A 17559-nucleotide genomic window follows, 5' to 3' on the forward strand; every position below is an offset into this window, starting at 1 on the left:
GACTATTCCTTCTTCTTAGCCTACTTGACCTACATTTTTCACTCCCTTACCAGTGGTCCATGCTTCTGGAATGTCTCAGAGAAGGAGACAGGTTTTCTAGCTCTTTCCTTTCCCTATCTGAATTGCTATTTCATGCAGTACTGATAAAGACTTTCTGTCCTCTCCTCTTTCTTACTCTTACCGAGTGTTTCAGTTCTTTCGTTTTCTTCACATTTTTCTGTTCTCATTGCTTCAAATGTCTTATTGCTGGTTTCAAACTGGGATATCAATGTAAAGACTTGTGAACTTACATCTAGCTCTATCTTATTTCACCTGCCTGAGTCTTGTATCTTGTTTCCTTGTCTAGGCTGCTGTCTATGCCATATGTTTGCCCATGCTATAGTAATCTATTTTCAGCTTTAAAATTTACAGTCTTTGCTTCTGGTCTTGCCAGGCCTAAAAAATGAGTTTTTCATTCTCCGTCAACTGCTTTTATTTAGTTTGGCTTGCACAACCACCACCACTTTATTCTTGAGTGTGCTGCTACTGAAACCTTTATTCATGTTTCAGTTAAGCTCAGGGGATTCTGAAATTTAAGCACACAATTATGTGTCTTCTAGCATCAGTACCTAAATCTGTTTCCAAAGCATTTATTATCATTTCCCATTTGAAAAAGAGAACAAAAAATAGTATCTTTGTTTTAAGGAATGAATACTGTAAAATGAAACAAAAAACTTGAAAATGCAATGAGCATAATTACAAGACAGCATTTTTTTCCCCCTTATTTATTGTATCCCTAGCTTGAGAACACAGAATGCTACAGCTCACTACTCAGGCAGAGAACAAGATCTGTACAAACATACCTTTGTTCTTTTTCTTCTCTGAGCTTTTTCCCTTTAGACTGTATGATCTTCTTTGGGTAGTAACTATATGGTCTTGAGTATCTGGAAATGCTTCATACATTGCTGGCACTAACAGAAACAAATAACAAGATCCCAAAAGGTCTCGGAGACTCTCAGCCTACCCATAATGAATGAAGTTCACAGTTATGAACAGGGCCAGGACATACATTAGATGCTATGTAATTCTCAGTTGAGCTTCAAATGCAGGGCATGAGGAGTACCTAGATCTGTAGTGAAAAGCATGTACAGAAGGGATTAAATATGTGTCAGAGCAGTTTGAAAAGACTAAAAATCATTAAAGGCTATATAGAAAAAAAATGTTGTGGTTTAACCCGGCAGGCAGCTAAACACCACACAGCTGTTTGTTCAGGCCTCCCCAGTGACATGGGAAAGACAACTGGAAAAAAGGTAAAACTCATGGGTTGAGATAAAGACAGTTTAATAGGACTGAAAAAGAAGGGAAAATAACAATAATGATAAAAGAATATACAAAACAAGTGATGCACAATGCAATTGCTCACCAGCCACTGACTGATGCCCAGCCACACCCCGAGCAGTGGTGACATCATATGGTGTGGAATATCCCTTTGGCAGCTGGGGTCAGCTGTCCTGGCTGTGTCCCCTCCCAGCTTCTTGTGCTCCCCCAGCCTCCTTGCTGGCAGGGCAGTATGGGAAGCTGATCAATATTATTCTCATCCTAAATCCAAAATACAGCACTATACCAGCTACTATGAAGAAAAATTAACTCTATCCCAGCCGAAACCAGGACACACAAAAATGGAGTAATAAAGTATTCAGGAAATATAGATAATAAATTCATTGACTTACACATTTTGTGATAGATCGCAGAATTAATTATTGATAAAATATATTAGCAACTAAGTATAAAAATAGAAGAAGGGTTTGATTTAAAATTGAAAGACCTAGATAAAGAAAAATCATACCTAAAACTGCACAGAACACTTAAATTTCACCCTTGCTGAGAGCCAATATTATAATAGGACAGTACAATCCTTTTCTGTAGGTGAAATTGTTTTTTCGTCTTCATTTTGCTCTTTGGGGTTGGGGGGGGTTGTTTGTTTTGTTTTGTTTGCTCGCTGTCTCTGGCCACTTGCTGGTGTTAAGTCCCTGAAACACCTGCAGGAAAAACCACAGCACCACCACAGAGCTGTCACAGAAACCCTGTCCCAGGCTCCTGGAGGCTGTCTAGGTGAGGGTCAGGGTCAGGGTGAGTGATGTGTGGCTGGCAGTGGGGAATGGCAGGATACCTCAGCTGCTCTTCCCAGTTGCTTTGGTATTTCTGTTTGTGGGGTAAGGGTGTTGGTAAGTCCTTTAGTTTAGACCTATTAGAAATAGTTTGGAAGCTGGAAGTTGGGAGGCAGTTAATTGGAACAGCATTTTCTTCTAAAGGTTTTGTTTTGTTTAATTAAATTTTGCTTCCTATTCCAACATTACACTTGAGACCATCATACAAACCCTCCTCTTTATACATTTTTTGCTGCTCTAATTAATTCCCTTCTTTTCTTCTCTTGTCTCCCCTTTCTCCTCCCTTCTGAAACTGGATCAAATAGGGGCAGGCTTCCAACTTTGTTGTTTGATGTGCTTTTATCAAAAAATGAAGCAAAAAGAAAAAGTGTGACTTCTTTATTATGATACTGTTGGTTGCTAAAATGAGGTCTCTGTGAAAAAAAATAAATTGTGAATTTAAGATACCAATCAGCCATGTGATAAAACCTCTCATCCTTCAACACATGCCAAATCTTAGAAACACACCTGTTGTTATATTAGCTTTAAGAACTTAAAGATGAAGGAAATAAAGTATCTCAGTCACCAAGCAGACTTCAGGGTAATCCACTAATCCAGATAGATGAAAGGAAATGCAGATTTTATGCCCTCTTGAGAGTGGCAGCCTGTCAAAAAAATAGATCCTTCTGCTCAGCTTGCCAGAGAGAGAGAAGAGAGAAGGAGAGAGAAAAGGTCTGTATCTCAGAGATGCGAACACATATACATGGACACAATGAGAATGTCTGTGCCACAGCAGTACATTAATCAATACTCCTGGAAGAAATCAATGCCAAAACATATATGGATAGATACCTCTATTTCTTTTATGATGAGAAAGAAGTGGGTTTTTTTGTGTTTTGGTTTTTTTTATTATTTTTTTTTTTGTGGAGGGGAAGTAATTATCTTTGTACGTTAAAATACAAAGACAAAAGGAATCCTTTATAGTTTCAAACTGATTGAAATCAGAATAATACTCTCTTTTGTGCAAAACAAAGGTTTTCTTTGCAATAGGTACTAAAAGTCATAATTGCAGAATATTACTGTTTTAGAAGAATCTTAAGACAGCCTGTTCAAAAAACACTCATAGTCAATACATAAAATTCTCATATCCAGAGTTTTTTGGGTCAGATTCTGCTCTATTTCTGCATGTCAAATGTTACCTTTAATTGCAATTAGTATACTTTAATAACAGGGGCCGAAGTCAAAATGTAAACTTGCATTTTGTAATGTAATTATACACTTTCACTTGAACCCCACACGTGTATGAGAGATTCTTTTCACTGGAGAAAGTGTCAATATTACTTTGAGCACAGGAAAGCAAATCTGTGTGATCACTTCAGCTTCTTCAGCTCCCTTGCATTTAACCTATTTTTTATCTTTTATGTTCACAGGGTGCAGAAGGTAAAGGTAACGATGGAAAAGCATATCTGGCAAAATGTGGATAAAGTCAGCAGTAAAAGAAAAAAATACATGCTTTCCTGTACTGTGCAAAGCAAGCATAATTGCTGACATGAAGAAGTTTGCATTTCTGGGAGGAAAAAATTAATCAACAAAAATTCTTTACCAATGACAAGAAAAATTCGGTGGGGGGTGGGGGTGCGTGGGTGGGTGGATAAAAGAGATTGCTTTCCATGGCATAAATTGGAGTTTACTGCAATTTAGAAATTTGGACACATTATGTCAATACTTCTACATTTACCTGAACTGTATTCATAGCATTTGTGTTCTGTAGGTCTTCATTTTGTATTTTAAACTGAACACTGGCTGTTCTCTGAGATGATCTTTCTCATGTTCACAACCAAATGATGACATATATTTAAACATATAATAATGTATTTCTTTAGTTCAAAAGCGCAATAAATTAAACAAATGCCTTTGATCTTTCAAGAAAGAATTAGGGATATGTTGACAGATCTAGCACTAATAGTGTTCCTGCATTCAATGGATGTAAATATGAACTTTACTAACTTTACTGTACATACTATATTTGCAAGATTTCTTTTTTTTTTTTTTTATGACATACATTGCAAAGCTGACCAATCTACCTTTAATGGGAACTCTAATCTACTGGGGAAGATTCACCATTCACAACATGGATACTGATTTTAATAGTTTTATGAGATGTTAAAAATTAGCTTCACTGTGTGTAAGGAAGCAAAGGAACAGTAGGAATGGAAAAGCATTATTCTGTACTTGGGGGAGGGAGCTATTGTCAGGAAGACACCTGGGGACACACTCAGTGCCCGAGCCCTGTAGCAGAATCCGGGAGGCTTTTACCTCCCCATGATACCCTTCCCTTTGTGCTGCTGTGCCACGACACTGATACTTCTGAATTGTCTGAGAAGCACTACAGCTTCTTGCTGCTCCTTATCCTGTATGGAGCTTGATTGACCTCCACCTTCTTGTGTGGAGCAGCACAGAACATGGCCAGGTAAGTCTGGTGTCATGTGGGGAAACGAGTGTGGCCACAGATGCCCTACCTGCCTGCTGGTCACAGCGGGGCTGGTCTGCCATGGTTGCACTGTGCTGGAAGAGGTTTTATGCTATGAAAACCCTCTAGACAAAATTTGTTTCCTTAAATGCTGTGTTAGATGAGAAGATCTGGTACAGATGCAGTATAAAATACCCACTGTAAGGATAACTATGAAGTCCCATGAAAAATAAAGGTCACAGAACACAGTCATTTCCATGTTTTTTTTAAGGCATTTCAGAAGAACGAAGTGTTAAGAAGAGATTTCAAACAGAGCAGTAAGATGGCTTTTTGTATATTTATGAAGAGAAAAAGACACAAGGTGGGGAAAATATGAAGGCTTTATAATCCCAGAGTATTAGTATTTGATGTTAATATTCATCCTATTATGCAAAAATGCATAATTAGACTTACCTTCTTAGTTAAGAATGCTCTTAGGCTTCTACAAAGATGGTGACATTAAAAATATTAAGATAAAAGTGATACATAACTGCATCACATTGTAATGATTGTTTATTAAAATGGCAGTGCAAGTACAATAATAATTGAACTCAATATAATTTCATAAAATATCAGTTATACCATCCATAGTGCATATGGACACAATGACTTTATTTGATTGTTATGTACCTCACTGGAATCCCTCCCGCCAGTAAGTAGGTAAAATGATATGCTCTAATATTTAGTTACTCCTCAGGCCTTCCTTGCCTTGAAATTGATCGCAAATATCAGGGGAAAAAACCTAAAATGTGAATAAACCCAGTTTCGTAAGGACTCAGTAGAGGTACAAACATCACCTTCACATTGTTTTTTTTTACTTTAACATCCAAGTTAGTGTGGGGAAAAAATACTTCTATCACATTGAGAAGCATGTGCAAAAGGCAAAGGAGACAGAGCACTAGGCACACACAGCTGCAGAGGGGCAGGAAGCACCTCCTGGGTTTTGGAAGGGTTCTATAGAGGAGACTTGGATTCAAATGCCTTTCTGCTTAAGAGTCCACCTCCATTCTGGCAGTAAAGTGGTTGAACCATTAAATATAGTCTGTACTTGAATTTGGGAATTCCACTCTCTCCTGATTTTGGTGCTGTACATTGTCTGAGGAGCCTAAACACCATTCCTTCAGATGTTCTGCAGTGAGTTCCTCTCAGTCTATCCTGTTGAAGACAATTCACCTTGTGTAGAATACCTAAATATTTATTGAAAGCAATTCTGTGGCCTGGTAAGGACATGGAGAAAAAAAAAAAAAAGAAAAAAAAAAGAGACCTTTTTTCTGCTTGATTTATATGAACAACAAATGTTCTTGAATAATGAGTGTTTACTACCCTTACCTACTAAGTGACTGATCTTATATCCACTCCCTGTTCCAGTTCATGTTTAATTAGGTATGCAAATTGCCCTGGTAAACAAGAATTAAAGCTTCTTCTCTTTGAACTAGTGGTTTGGACTATGTTTTTGAAGGGGCTTACCAATTCAGATCAGCTAAAGGTGTGAACCGAATCAATACACCCTTGTTCTGGTAGGCTTTATCTTCTTCAGTATTAAGGGTTCATTTGCATTACAATTTCTTCTGTAGATCAGGAGTAGAACTGAGGGTGACTCTCCCAGTCACCATCAGTTCGTGTGCATTGTTTCACATTGGGAGCAATCCAGGATCACACAAACTGGGATCCTTTTGGATAAGTGTACACTGGCAGATGTGCTCCAGAGATACAAAGCCTGTGATCCAGATGCAGACAGGGTCAGAACCACATAAGTCTGAAGCAGCAACCACTGAAAGTCATATAGCACGAATGCAAAGTCCCAGGTGCTATTTCTTTCTACAAATCTGCACCTACTGGGCTGCACTTCTTCCTAATGGAGACATAGGCCTAAATTCACCTTTGCTGCAAGAGTCAAGTTTTTTTGGGTTTGGGGATTTTTGTGCTTTTTTTTTTTTTTCCAGAGACTTCATTTTACATGCATGAGTCATTTAGGAAGGACTAAACCTACAATTTCTGGCATTTCCACTGTTTGTAAGAATGAAAAGACTAGCTTTGTTTGAACTACAACATGTAGGACCATATTATCTTTGTTACATTTGTAGGTTTGATTTGGCACATAAGAAGTTCACATGCATATTTGCAGCACCATTTGAATTATAATTCTATGCACAAACACTTGCACCTATACAATATTTTAAGAATAAAAGTTGGGAAACTATCTGGACTGATCCTCTAATTAATTTTCAGTATAGAAGTGCCATAAAAGAGTGTCATGTGCAAGACTGACCAGCTGTTTATGGTGAAGGGGTAGGAAAGTTGACAAAGTTTTTAAACTTCTTGTGGAAATGCAAAGTCTTTGCTTTACCTTTCCTTAAGAAATTCCTGGATATTATCTTCTAGGGTATGCCTGATCAGGAACTGTTGACCAATCATAAGCTGCCAAAAATTTTGTTCAGGATTTTTTGTGCAATGCAATTTCTCAGATAATTCTTTTCCAATGTGGAAGCACTTTCTTTCTATTGCTAAGAAGCACTAGCCATTTGGTTTTCTGTTACTAGGATTCCAACACAAGATACTGCTTTTATTAACTGTACTGCCATTACTGTATTTTGGGGTTTGAGCCATGGACTGCAGACATCTCCAAAAAGATGTGAAATTAAGCAAATGAAGAATGAGTGATTACATCAGCCACAAACGCACCACTCACCCAAATGCTGCAAGCAATAAACTTCAAAAGCTGTTCTAATGAATAGTATTCATACTTCTAAAGTGAACCAATGTGGAACCTGTCAATTTCTCTTCAGAACAAACTTTGCTGTGAGACAACATTGAACATGCAGAGGCTTTGAACAAGCAAATTCAGAAAAGGATTGGGAATATTAGTAGTTTGAAATATGAATTCTTAGATTTGTCTTTATGGGAAAATCATGAAAATTATTTCTGGATTTCTGAATATTTTTTTTCCCTAAGATACTAACTATTTTAATATAGACTTCTTGCTGAATTACAAACAGGACTCATTTTTGCCAGTTATGCACTTTTGGGGTCTAACTTGCAGCACACCAGAGTTTTACTTTAAGCAATCTTTTTACTTCTACTTCAAATCTCACACTCTTCCACGTGATCTGAATGGACTTAATTGGACTTTATTGGGGCTGGGATCGAGTCAAATAAGAATGAAAAAAGAAGAAGGACTAGAGTAAAAGGTTTGCCAAATTGCATTGTAAAGGCATATGCTTGGTCAACAGAAGGTATTTTCATTTTCCCTTTCATCCATTCACACTTGTGAAACTGTGGGATATTCCCTGAAGCTTTCTACTTGCCAAATAGTGCACTATCATCAACTGATGCATTAGCCAGCTGATTTTGACTACACGGATTACATTCTGAAAGCATGTAAAAGAAATTAATTTTTAGTGGCTTAGTCATAAGTCTGAATGTGATCAGTGTCAACAATATGAGGATATGTCCTGATAGCATTAGATAAAACTCCAGGCTGCTGCATTTAAAGTACTTCATAATCTTTACAGGTACACATCACACCTATCTAAATGTAGGTGAGATGCTACTTAAATCCTTTCTACTGATCCAGGCAACTGTTTCTGTGTAATAACATCAAAGGAATTCTATGGGCTTTTATGTGAATTAAGTGACAGTAGTGTCGAAGAAAGCAATACTCCAGCTCTCAAGTGGCAATGAAGGTGAAGTCATGGGCCATCATAACCATGGAACCAGATTACAGTACCTTAAAACAACTTCTAGGAAAGAAAGACTTGGAAACAAGCATTTAAGGTGGCAGGCATTCAATATCTTGTAAAATCTGGCATGTGCATATTTAAAAAAATAAACACTTAAAATTCTGGGATAAGTACATGCAACTATGGCATAATCAAACTTATCCCATATGAATGAAACTCATCTTTTGTCCTCTCTTGTATCTTGTATTTATGTCTTTTTCACAAATAGCTCTCTATGTTGCCATTATTAATTCATGAACTTACAAGTCCTTTTATTCGTGTGTGCTCAACATTTTTGTCAGGAAAGTGCTGGCAGGTAAGATAATATTTGCCAGATTTCTCTGTTGATGCGCCTGAAAACAGAGATTCTCCTATTAGCAGCATATGTGCTGTTTCACGCAGAGATGAAACATCTCCAGGAGGTTATTTTGGATTTCTGTTAGCCATTAAAGCTATATTGGTTCTGAGAGCATTTTTAATATCAACTCCAGATAAAGAAATATACCTAAGTTTAGCTGTCCTCAGTATCCATTTCCATGAAAGACAAAAATAATAAAAATAATCAGGTGAGACAAAGCTGAGGTCTACAAACAAAACCCCAACAACCAAACAACAAAAAGGAGAAATAACAATAATCATGTCCCCCGCCCTCATTTTGTGCTAAGTCTTACAACTGTTCAGAGAAATACTTTTGTGGATTTCAAGATGTCACCATAAGATAGATAGAAGGTTTTAAGACGGCAATGAAAATAAACAAGATTCAAAGGGTTCAGCACTAGAGAGTAAGGATGTACTGCCCAATGTAGGCCTCAAAGGAAAAGTACATCAAGGACAGAAGGAAGCTTAGATAGAGAAGGCTGTTGAAGATTATCTTTTGCTGGCTTCACTGAAGAGCTCTCTAGAGAATCTCTGTAGATTTACTGGATTCAGTAGCATGGCTTCCTGGTGCCTGACAGGGAAAAAGTTATTTTCAAAGAGATTCTGGTTTTAATGTGTGAGATTTTAATATTGTGTCTGCAGCTAGCTGAACACATGGTGTTGCCCTCAGTTTTCATTGTGATTGAAAAACCACATCTAAAAAAAAATACAGATGCCTTTGAAAATCATTCCTTGTGTCTATGATTGCTCTCTATATGGATTTTGCCTTTCACAACAGCTTTCTTCTGGGGTGATGTGTGGCCACAGCTGTGCATCAGGCACAAACAAGTATTCCTACAGTTCAGGTGTTTGCAAGGGATCTTACTCTGTTATAGCCAGCTGCCTGCAGCCAGATGCTGGATTAGCTTCAGACATTTTAGCTGATATCCTTGAAATTAATAGGAATTTCCCTTAATTCTCATCTTTGAACCATGCCATCAAAACACCTTTTAAAAGTTGGCAGGGTGAGACTCAGGGACACACACTTTCTGAAAAAAAGTGGCATTAGGATTAAAGCAGCACAGATAACATTTGAGGAGGTAGAGAACTGGTTAAAACCGATTCTCTGTTTTGGATCTCAGTAGGCTCAATATAGGACATTTCATGGCTGAAGATAATTACAGGATATTTGTGGGATTAAGTTTGCAATTTTCATACTAAATAAAAAAGAAATATCTTGACTTTATTCTTCTTCAGGCTGACTTTCCTTTGAAGTTGTTTTTTGTCTAATGTTAATAAAAAAGATATTGAATGAAACAGGCTTTTGCTAAGTTGCATTTCTGCAGATGTTTAGCTTCTAAATATAATTAATAAATGTTTTAAATATCAAATATTGTATTGACTGTGTCATGTTATATGGTGTTAGAACTTGTCTACACACCCACAGAGAAGCACAGACAATGACCAACGGGGCAGCCCCAGCGCCACCATGCCCCAGCTCCTCCCAGGCCCATCCCAGGAGCCATCAGCCCATCACAGGCCCATCTCCACAGGCCAGAGGAGCACAGAGGCCCCAGGGTGGACAGGAACAGAAACCAAAGGCTGTCTCAGGAAAACCTGGGCACCAGTGTCCAGATATGACACACCCACCATGATGGTCCAGCATGAGCAGCTCCAGATCCACTTCTGGACTGATTGCTGCCTGAGGTGTGGGACATATTACGGGATGCTGGGGAAGAGCATTTTAGGATTGCACAAGATGTTTAGGGAAGAAACCAGAGATGGTGAAGGGTATGGATTTAGATGATTTGAGGAGGAACATCTGTGGTAAAATGGAGGAGCAAGGGGACAAACAGAGCTGGTTACATGTAAAGAGTGGCCTGTCTGGCTGTGCCCCTACAGGGGTCATAGGGGTCCACGGGTCAGTGATGCCAGCTTGGGGCAAGTGTGGGTCAGGTGCCAGCAGCTGGGCTGGACCATGAGCCAGAGGGCATGTGTGCCTGGGGGGCTGTGACTGGGGAGTCCCCAGTGAGTGACACCAAGTGCCAGCCCCAGGTGGGACCAGTGCCAGAGCCTGTCTGGCTGCAGTGCAGCACTGGGAGCCAGCAGGGTTGTGCGAGTCTGCAAGCTGTGGCAAAGTTCTGGCCTGGTGAGGTGGTGAACAGGTGACATGAACAGGGAGCTGGGGGGGTGGTGTTCTTCAAGGACAAGAGCTCGGGAGGGTGTTTGCTGGGGACCAGGGGAGTCCTGATCAGCTCTGTACATGCATACATGGGTGTGTGTGTAGGTCTGAGCATCAGCAAGTGGAGTGTGACTGTGGTCTCAGGGGTTCACATATCCAAGTGCCAGCAACTAAGGAGGCTGGGATCCAGGGGCAGCTACTGGGTAGACTGGGTGTCTGAGCCCAGCTGCTGGGGGCAACCACACTGAACATATATATATACATATATGTATTCTCAGCTGTGAATCTCCATCCTGCTCATCCAGAGAGGGGAAATAGAATAAGGCCATTGGTGCTGCCTGTGCCTGTACTGAGTGTGTCTGTCAGGATTAACCTATGTGGCTAGACATGTATACATTATAAGGGCATCCTAATATATATAGATATCCTAGCATATGTTGTATGTATGAATTCTTATTTTGAATGAGCAGGCAATGGATGTCTCCTCCAGGTAACATCTCTGCTTGGCAAGAGATGGATTTGATAAGTCAAGAGGTCTTTTGCATCTCCAGCCATTGTGTATTTAGGGTGAAACTTTGAAATTATCAAAATGCCATAGCTATCGTGTTTTTTCCAGGATATGTGACTGTAACACCAGAGTCCTTTTTGTTAGGGAGCCTCATTCTTATGGTCTTCTATGTGAATAAATACAAAACCGCATAAAGCCAAGCTGCACTACAAAGTGCACCCTTACAGCCATGGGATCCCCCACTGTAACTAACAGATATGTTTGGCAAAAAACAGTGCCATAAACAGTGAAATCAGTAGCGGCAGGAGTGCCTAAGAATCCTAGGTGCCAAACTACTGCATAATTTCATTTGGGATCCTTGAGATCCAAGGCATTTAACAGCTTATTTTAATTAATTTCTTAATTTTCCAGTGTTTGCTTTCAGTTTTGGGTAGTTTAAAAAAATACTTAAATTTAAATTCATAACAAAAACTGGCTATGACTTTGCAGTACTTGAAATCTGCATCTGAAATTTTTCAGATAAAGCCTGCCTTGACTTTAAAAAAAATGTTGTCCAAATCTGCCTTTTCAGATTCTAGTTGTTCAGACAAAATGAGCCAGGTTTGACAGCTGATTAAAATATCTAAGCATTATCATTTTTACTGGTCACTATTGTGAAGAATAGTGTTAATGGATTTTTTTCCTCTACTAGTACATTTTCATGACAGTTTTGCAAAACAAATGTAAATTAAAAGCCTAAGATTAGATCACATCAGCACATCCCTTCAATTCAATTAAGTGAAATAATAGAACAGTAACTATTATTAGTCAAAAGAAACCTGTCATACAACAGCGTGACCTTTTACTGTGTTATCATTAGCGAGCTGCATTGATAATTGTGTTCATTTACACAATTCACACTATCTAAATGCATGTTTTAAGGCATAACAAATCACATGTATAGTGAACCCATCTTTGATGATCTGATAATATATACTTCCTGTCCTTTAGGGAAATACATACTAATATACATTTATCCCATTTTATCATTGAAATAAATGGCAAAACTCTATTTCATTAGAAAGACATTGTCTGATGTGTTACTTAAAAAATCATTGCAAGACAATGTTAGAGAAATTGTGGTGCAACACTTTTTAGTGGACAAACAGTGCCAATCTCCAATTACAGACATCTCCCATAAATAAACAAGCAAACAGAAAACCCACTGTGTGATTGTCACTTGCTTAGCTTCCTTTACTTTTGATGGGATTTGCGTTTTTCAAATTTTCCCAGTTCTGAGGTTCCAAGGAATACAAGCAGGTTCAGAAAACAGCTGTGCCATGTTGGCCCCCAAGGAGCCACACTGGACTACAAGAGAAAGAGCAAAAGCAAAATAACACACTGTGCAACCTAGTGGATGGACACACAGAGGGACTACTCTGAAGCAAAACTGTTGTGGCCTCAGACCCAAAGCAAAACAGAGCCATTAAAGTTAGTTTGCACAGCAGGTTGCAACTGTAATTTATATTAAACAAATGTATTAACACAAATGATGCCTTTGTCTTTATCTATTGCATTACCATATAGCCTCAGTTATGAATGCTGAAGTCCCTTGATCCATTTTTTTAAGTAATGATGAGTAAATAGGGAAGTCTTTCTGTTAAGACCTAGGTGATTCCTCTTTCTTGGTCTGTTAAACGGAGGTTACTGTTTTCTACTTCCAGGTGCAGCCAGTCGTTGAAGCACTTCATACTTCAATGAAAGAACTTTCTTGATTTGCAAGCACACACAACTGTGGATCCTTCAAAACCTGTCCCAGGCCTTCAGTCTGTCCAGAATCCATGTGCAGATCCCAGGTCTTCTGTCCTGTCTGCAGCTCTGACCTTAGGTCTTCCCAGACTCTGGTCTCCTCCTTAGTGGCTAGTACAGCTTGAAGTTCACTAACAAATCACACTCAGTCATGGAAGAGAAAGCAAAGTCATACATAAAATAGAGTTTAATAGAAGATAGAACTGACTGTGGTGATCAAGTGCAAGCATTAGTCAGACAGGAGTGCGGATCATCCCATTTGCATACAAATGGCCTCTTTCATTCTGCTTTTCCCCTCATAGATCTACCATTCCACTGCCGATGATCAGTAAGTTTGATGACAGTCAGATCATTCCTCCTAAACACTCCATAAATTGGCATAAGAAATACTTTGCAGAATGAAATAGTTCCCCACTTGCATTGCAAGTATTTGGAAGCTTTTATACATACACTTATACTGCCAGTATCTGTCTGTAGTCCTATGTCCCATCCATGTCCTCTGTCATCTTGCCCACACCCAGTCGTTCAGTCTTTTTGTCTTCTCATAGCTGACAAGTAAATATGGTTTCAGCCAAAAAACCTAGCCCAAGGATGGGAAGTGAGTATGAAGCCTTGTCTCAGAAAACACAGGCACTGTTGTGTTCCCTAAAATGACTCCAGCCAAACCTCTACTGGAAAACCAAGTAGGATTGACTAGCAAAGTGCTGCATCTGTACTTGTGTAACTCTGCTGTTTACTGACTACTTGTTCTCTTCTCTGAAAATGAAAGGGCTATGAAAAGGATTTGGTTGGGGTTTTTTTTGTTTGGTTGGTTGGTTGGTTGGTTTTTTTGTGAAGTACTGTGGTGATTTATTTCAGTGGATATTTAGTAATCATCTTTTAAAGTACTTTTAGAATAAAGGAAATGCCAAAGTTCTAGTGCATCTGTAATATTGTAAAAAACCCAGATATATCTACAAGAACACAGTACTGTTGTCTCTATACTATCTGCTTTCTTATCATACAGTATTTGCCTATTTACTATCAGTGGCTACATAGATTGTAGTTCCCTTGACAGATAAGAATGATAAGATTTAAATTTACAAAGATGTGTATAGAAATGCACATAACACCTCAGGGTAGCGCACAAGACTAAGCAATAACAAACAATAATACACTCAACAAAATAATGTTAAGGTTTTGCACAAAGTACATATAGTGAAATGGAAACAGAGAGGAATAAAGATAAAGAAGGGTAAAGATTTAAAGTTAAATGAGGATAAAGAACCTAGAAGACCACAGACAAAGGCTCATAATGAACTGGGAATAGTTTTATGGTAAGGGTTTCTTTTGTAGGAAATGCTTGATTATAATAGACAAAATATGAGTATTAGAAGAGCAAGACACTATCAAGTTAAAAAAAGTTTTGTAATTAAATAGATTTCTTGCAATTTTTTGGAAAATTTTTATTTAAAACTTGTTTACATCTATGGATCAGGAAATTGCCAATTACTTATGTACACTGTGGTATCTTCCTTCTCAGCTGAAGAACTGATGACAGCCTACACTCAAGACATTCACCTGGGAGAAGATTTAAATTCTTGGTCTGAACTGGAGCAGAGGATTTCATTTTGGGTATCTCCAACCGATCTTAAAACCCCAGTTCTTTCTGTGTTAGCGGTCTCTCATTCTCCTTCTCTGCCACTTGTCACTTCCAATATTTTTCTCAAAGGAAAATAAAAATAATTTTAAAACCACAAACAAAAACCCCCACAACTGACTACAGATTAGGATATTCTTGATGCGGAATAGTACTAGAAGAAAGATTTCTCTGAGCCTTCTTCCCTTGTAATCCTGTGTCCCATGCTTGCCAAGGCAGGAAAAGGGTACGTAGTCAGGGAGACACTGCAAGTAGCCATCCTGCTGCTTAAGTTCCATTAAATAATTTTATTTTGCACCCCTGCATCTACAGGGGGGAAATGACTGATTGGCTTGGCTGGTTTTCACTGATTGGTTTGTTCATCTGTTTGCTTGTTGGTTTATGTGTTGGTTGGAAGCAAGTGATGAATCCATCGGCAGGCATGTCTTTTACACACTCTTCTGAAAAAGGTCAGAAAAGCCTGTAGTTAGCATTAACCAAATGGAAGGATGCTCTTTATTTGAACATAATTTCAGGCTTTTTTCCATCCAAAAATTGTCTATTGCTTTTTTTTTTTTATTTCCTAGCTTCTTACAGGTTGTACTGCAAAGCATTTTCCCAGATGTTTCTGAGCATCTTTCTCCTGTTTGGCTTACACATGCCTGCAGCTTTTTTATAAAAGCAGACAATGTCTTTTACGTTCCGCTCCTTCCCTGTCTAGACCCAATGATACCTCTGCCTTCATAACTTAGGGATATGAAGGGCAAGGAAGGTCTTTTACAGCCTAGGAGCTGCATAGCAGCATCTCTGTTATTTCAGCTTTTTGTTCCATAAGGAAGCTTTGCATTTTTTATTTAATATTTAATATTTGCTATGAATTAAGGATAGTGTATATTCTACTGTCATCAGTTAACCATGAAAACTATCACACTGTGAAAATGGTAACAAATATTGGGATGGGAACAGCTAAAACATTCAAACACCCTTCCCAGAATTATAAAGTACATCAGCTGTGTCTAAGTATCTTTATTTTACTGCAATACAAGAGAATGGTTAATGTTTACACAAATGCATTAGATGATTAAGACCTAACAGTTTATTCCTTTCTATTTAGAAAATAAGAAGCGAGAATGTCTTTGGGGTTTTTCTCCCTCTCTAAGAAAATATGCAGGTAGGACTCCTCCACCAGGATTTTGACTTCTTCACTCTCCAAATACACACTGTGTGAGTCACTTCCTTGCTGTCTGCAGGCTGTTTGTAAGCTACCTCGATGATTCTCTTCAGCACCACTTTTGGATCCCCAATCAGTTGTATTGATTTCCCCACTGTGTGAAGTATTGCTGCCAGCACTGTATCTGTGGAGCATTGCTTGACTACTCTTTTTACTAGGTTTCTCACCACTGATCTTTCAAAAACTGTTGGTACGAGCATGTCAGATTTCTCCATTGAACGGTGTGGTTTTTTCTTTCGCACTGTATATGTTAATATAATTTATTATATAATTTTTCTCTCACTATATTGACTTTTCCTTATGTTGTCTTTGTAGGGTACTTACCATAAAAGAAAAATAAACTTCAAAATAAACTTAATAAAGAAAAATAAACTTAACAGTGTAAACAAACTTATGTTTATAGAAACTGAAAGATAGCTGTAATAACAACAGTTCTGAAACTTCATGCAAATATCAAGCCCCACAGCCTCTGTATTAGGACATACTAAGATTGAATTAATCTGCTTTTTTGACCCAGTGCTTGGTCAAACATCTCAGCACTCTTCAAACTAGCCGACTGCAACAAGGTCTTTTACCGTCTCATACAAACACACTCTTCACGCCAGTCCCTCTGCTGCCTTTGTCTCACCTCATCCAGGGCATGTGTTCTCTCTTCTCTTGCTTCTTCCTCAGCTGCTCCCTCTTCGTTGGCTCTCAACCACTTCACTTAACCAGCCACAGCTGCACCTTATCTCCATCGGCCAACCCACCTCCCTGAAGGCAGCCCACAGTTGTATATTATCAGTGCTAATTAACCCAGCTTCATTCCTCTACAGTCAAACAGCTCAAATTATCTATGAACTGTGTGGGGTCTAGAGTTTAATAATTGTGAAATATTCTATGAACAGTATATTTCTGTAACTTACTTTCTTCTTTTAGTGAAAACACAACATGGCACACTTTTGGAAACTTTTTCCTAGTTTGCCTTGGGTAGCTCCTGCTGAGAATAAGAGAGTGAGAATAGCCAAGAGAAGATGACAAAGATCTCCTTTACATCGTCTTACAGCTCATACTCAAGATGAAGTTTTTCTGATAGAGAGTGGCTGTCGTCACTAAAGACTTCTCTGTCTGTGTGTGCTTCTTAGACATAATTCATAGTGCTTCAGGGCCCGGAAAATTGCTGTAAGAAGGCATGAGTCAAATTAAGACTCATGGCTTTTTGCACCACCTTATCCCTAAACTGGGTCTGTTCAAAGTGAAATGTAGAAAATAGTTTTGTTGAGAAACTGGACATTCTTAGCTGAAAATCCCTTTGCTGGACCCTACTACCTACAGAAGATTGTAATTTTTATTTCAATTTACATTTTGAAGTATCCTAAATATTTTTTAGATTGTCTGTGTATATTTTTGTATAACTGTTCCCTAGGGATTTATAAAGTCTGCCAAATTGTCATACAGTAGGGGAGATGGCAATTGGTATAGCACGCAGCCTTATGATTAGGTTGAAAGTGGTTATAGTTGAGGGCAAACTGTGGACAAATG

This window comes from Falco biarmicus, chromosome 6 (genome assembly GCF_023638135.1).
Source record: "Falco biarmicus isolate bFalBia1 chromosome 6, bFalBia1.pri, whole genome shotgun sequence".
In the NCBI taxonomy this organism is placed as follows: domain Eukaryota; kingdom Metazoa; phylum Chordata; class Aves; order Falconiformes; family Falconidae; genus Falco; species Falco biarmicus.